The 4,634-nt window shown below is 38.6% G+C and overlaps 1 non-coding gene across 1 annotated transcript; it reads right to left on the minus strand.

Moving 5' to 3' along the window:
- Positions 1 to 1,384: 1,384 nt before the first annotated feature.
- Positions 1,385 to 1,490, minus strand: LOC121974009. Its single transcript, XR_006109896.1, has one exon. It is a non-coding gene; the product is annotated as a small nucleolar RNA R71 (small nucleolar RNA).
- Between the last annotated feature and the right edge of the window lie 3,144 nt (positions 1,491 to 4,634).

A 4,634-nucleotide genomic window follows, 5' to 3' on the forward strand; every position in this document is an offset into this window, starting at 1 on the left:
TGTTCTTAATTCTCATTCTTGATTGATTGTTTGGATTTCTTGTGGACTTTGTAAAGATAAACTCTCACTCGATCATCCGAGGGATCCATGTGACAGGTGCAAGCCCGTGTAAGGACGTTTGAGAGATAATCTTGAAGAGGAAATAGGAATATTCAAGAGAGTAGGATGGATCTTGTGATTAGTTTCTTGTATCTTGATAGATTAATAAGTTGTGGGCTTCTATGTTGATATCCGAGGAAGGCATAGTAATAGGTGTGCTTCTGTGTAAGGACAACGTAGGTTCACGTCTAATTGATCATATTTAGATACATTTCTCAGTCCTTAGCCGGTTATCTATTGCAAGAGAGAACCGACAACTTTCTACAAGTGTTTGGCAATTGAGGGATAAGAATTGGTGAACCATTTACATTCAAGAAATCTTACAAAGAAACCGAAACTCCTAGAATCTCCCTTTATCATAACCCAAAACACTAAACTCTTTTTGTTGATCTTTAATATTAGATTTGTTTACCTTCACTTTACATTTGAAACAATTGGATAGTTGTTTAGCTAATTCGCATTGAGACATTTCTAGTGCTTATTCCAGTCCCTGTGGATACGATAATCTTTTATATTACTTGCGACATTTCCGTACACTTGCGGAGCGTAACAAGTTTTTGGCGCCGTTGCCGGGGACTGCGCTATAACATTAGGAATTATCAATTGAGTTAGACTAAACATAACATTTGTTTTCCTTTCATATTGCATAGTTGTAACTAATCATTAGATTTCTGTTTTTACTTTCTTGTATAACTTTTACTTCTTGTTAATTCTTTTTGTACAAATTCAATTCTGCATTTTTTATTCTTTTTTTTTTCTTTTTCTGTTGAATTGTCATTTGCTATCTTGTTCTTGTGTATGCGAAGATCTAACTTTGCAGGGGAATTCTTTCCTTTTGACCCTGAGATTGACAGAACTTTCCATAAAAGAAGAATTCTGCAAAGGCAAATTGAAGAACAGGAACATTTGAACATGGCGAATAGACCACTCAAGGATTATGCTGCACCTTATGCAAGAGGTTTTCGATCTAGTATTTCAAGACCTTCAGTGGAAGCTAATAACTTTGAGATCAAACCCGCAATTATATTTATGGTGCAGCAGAACCAATTTGGTGGAGGACCTCATGAAGACCCCAATCAACACTTAGAGGTCTTTTATGAAATATGTGGTACCATGAAAATGAATGGAGTTCCTTCAGAAGCAGTTAGATTATTATTATTTGGGTTTTCTTTAAGAGATAGGGCAAAGCAATGGCTGAATTCTTTGGCCCCTAATAGCATCACCACTTGGGAGCAGTGTGAGCAACAGTTTCTTGATAAATTCTATCCACCAAGCAAAATAGCTCATATGAGGAATTTAATTGCAAGCTTCAAGCAAACTGACTCAGAATCTCTTTTTGAAGCATGGGATAGATATAATAGTATGCTCAGACAATGCCCACATCATGGGTTGGAAAGATGGTTAGTGTTGCACACTTTTTATAATGGTATCAACTATCATACCAAAGTGTCCCTTGATTCAGCTGCTGGAGGGGCACTTATGAATAAAAGTTTAGATGAAGCTGAAGAAATTATTGACAGTGTAGCACGAAATCATCATCAATGGGCAAATGAAAGAAGTGGTGGCTATTCTTCTGTAAACCCAATAATTAAAGCATCAGGGAAGTTTTATGTAGATGCAGTCACTCTTTTGTCTGCAAAATTGGACGCTCTTACAAAGAAATTTGAGAATATGGGGACTAGTGCTAATATGGTCAATGCTATTAGTACATCTTGTGAAGTATGTGGGAGTTCAGAGCACTCAAATGACTAATGTCCATTGGGAGCTATCACTGCACAAATCAATCAATTGGAACAATGTGATGCAATCATGAGTTACAATCAAAGGCAGAATAACCCATACTCAAATACTTATAACCCTGGATGGAAGAGCCATCCCAATTTTTCTTACAGAAATAATCAAGATCAAGGACCCTCTATGGGGGCAAGACCAAATTTTCAAGCTGGGCAACAAAATTTTCAACATCTATCTTCTCAAGGCTTACCAAAGTCAAATATTGAAAAGATGCTTGAAGAAATTATCTCAAGTCAGAATGAAATGAAGCAAGATTTAGCAAAGCTCATTCAGAGAATGGATAATTCTGAAAAGCATCAAAAGATCCAGGATAGTCAAATTGTCCAACTAGCTTCCTCATCATCCAGAGCACCAGGACAACTTCCAGGAAAACCTGATGTGAATCCTATGGAGCATTGCAATAGAATTGAGCTTAGGAGCGGACGGACCTTGGGAGACTCCCAAGTGACTGCTCCAAAAGGGATACAAAAAGAAGAAGAGCTCTCTCCTCTTATACCAAATCAGATTCAAACTAATGAGGAGAGTACCATTGAGGTTGAAGAGACTCTCCCACTGAACCATCAGAGCAAAGTTGTCCCTTTTCCTCAGAGACTTACAATGCTCAAGAAAGATGAAGAATTTGGCAAGTTTTTAGAAAAAGTTAAGGAAATTTGTGTAGAGGTACCTCTTATTGATGTTATTCTTCAAATGCCTAGATTTGCCAAATTCCTGAAGGATCTCATGTCAAACAAGAGAAGAAGAGGAGAGGTTGAGACCATTGCGCTTAGTGAGGAATGTAGTGCTATTTTGGAGAAGAACACTTCCCCAAAACTAAAGGACCCAGGGAGCTTTTATATTCCTTGCAACATAGGAAAAGAATTTTTTGAAAAAGCTTTTTGTGATTTGGGGGCAAGTGTTAGCCTCATTCCCTATTCAATTTGTAATAAATTAGGTCTCAAAAACATTAAACTTACTACTATGGCACTTCAACTTGCCGATCATTCCTGCAGGTACCCTTTGGGTATTATAGAAGATGTGCCAGTAGAGGTGGATGGGAATGTTATTCCCACATATTTTGTCGTGTTGGACATGGAAGAGGACCCCAGGATTCCTATCATATTAGGAAGACCTTTCCTTGCTACAGCTGGAGCTATAATTGATGTCAAAAATCATAAGCTTTCTTTGGTAATTGGTAAGGAAAGGTTGGAATATGATTTATCTAATATCTCTAACCATGTCTCGTCTCTTTTAAATGCTTGTAGCAGGACAAGCATTTATAAACTTGAGGAATGGAATTTCCATCCTCATGGAAGGCCACCAAACGAAGGAGACAATGTGGTGGAAGATGTTGGGAGAAGATCTCCCAACAAAAATGAAAAGTATATCTGTCCTCCAAGGGCGAGGAAAAGAAGTGAATGATCAAGTTTGGTCGAGCTAAAGACCTTAAACAAGCGCTTCTTGGGAGGCAACCCAAGGGTTCTTTTAGTTAGTTTTGATTTGTATTTTAATTTCTTTTAGTTTGATGCATTCTTTTGATTTTGTCTTCAGGTTAGGTGCAAAACAGAGCCCGGCCGTGTGCTATACATGGCCAGGCAAAGGTTGCAGAGAAGGGAAGTGCTTGGGCCGTGTCATCTAGACACGGCCGTGTAAGATATCCCGAGGAGAAAAATGTCTAGGTCGTGTCCCAGACACGGCCGTGCAAAGAATTCCGAGAAGAAAGATGGAGAGGCCGTGTCCCAGACATGGCCGTGCGAAGAATCCAGAGAAGGAAGAGGGGGAGGCCGTGTGGATCTGCACGGCCCGTGTAGGAGAGTTATTAAAGTCTTCTTTCTACCTTACACGGCCAGATCTTGGCCGTGTTCCGCACACCCCCAACTCTCCAAAACATCTCTTTCTCTCCCAATCTCTTAAAAACTCCTCTCTAATCTCTCAAGATCTCTTAGATCCGGATTCTCCTCCTCTCTAAGACTTGGACTTTTTGTTCTCCTAACCTAAGATCTTTGCTCTTTGAAGTTTTGTTCTTTGAGTTCCATTTTTCCAACCCTAGACAATTCTTCCCCTATCTAAACTCATCAAGATGTCCAACATTTTGAAGAAACTTCGCAAAGGAGGTGGTGGATCCAGTGGAGACAAAGAGAAGGAGCCATCAAGGGACAAAGGAAAACAACCAGTGAAGGGCAAAGGCAAAAGGACTTCATGCAACGAAGGTAATGACAATGAATTCAATATTGTGTTTAGAAATGATGATCAGGTAACTAGATTTGCAATTCTTGTCAATAGAAAGATAGTGTGTACTAGATATATGGACCCAACTGTTCTTGATATGCTTAGAATTAGGGAAGATGTAGATTTGATGATTGGGTTTTTGGATTGGAGTGATATTATGTACACACATTTGCCTACATATCCTCATCTTGTTTTGGAATTTTTAAGTTCATTGGATGTCCATTTTACTAATGAAGATGATTATTTTGGAAAAATCTCATTTAGACTAATGAATCAAGAATTTCTATGGGCATTTAGTAACTTTAATTCTTGTTTTGGATTAACCACCGGTAGCCCTCGTAGGTTTGATCCAAGGTTTAATTGGAATCATTTTTGGAATGCAATAACTGGGTTAGATCAACCTTATGAGCCTTCAAGAGCTAAGGTCTCCCATATGCAAAACCCCATCTTTAGGTATCTACATAGAGTCATGAGTAAAACTATTTTTGGTAGGGGAGAGAGTGATGGGGTGGTTAAAAAGATAGAGCTTTATGCTT

The sequence above is a fragment of the Zingiber officinale genome, chromosome 4A (genome assembly GCF_018446385.1).
Source record: "Zingiber officinale cultivar Zhangliang chromosome 4A, Zo_v1.1, whole genome shotgun sequence".
Lineage (NCBI taxonomy): Eukaryota > Viridiplantae > Streptophyta > Magnoliopsida > Zingiberales > Zingiberaceae > Zingiber > Zingiber officinale.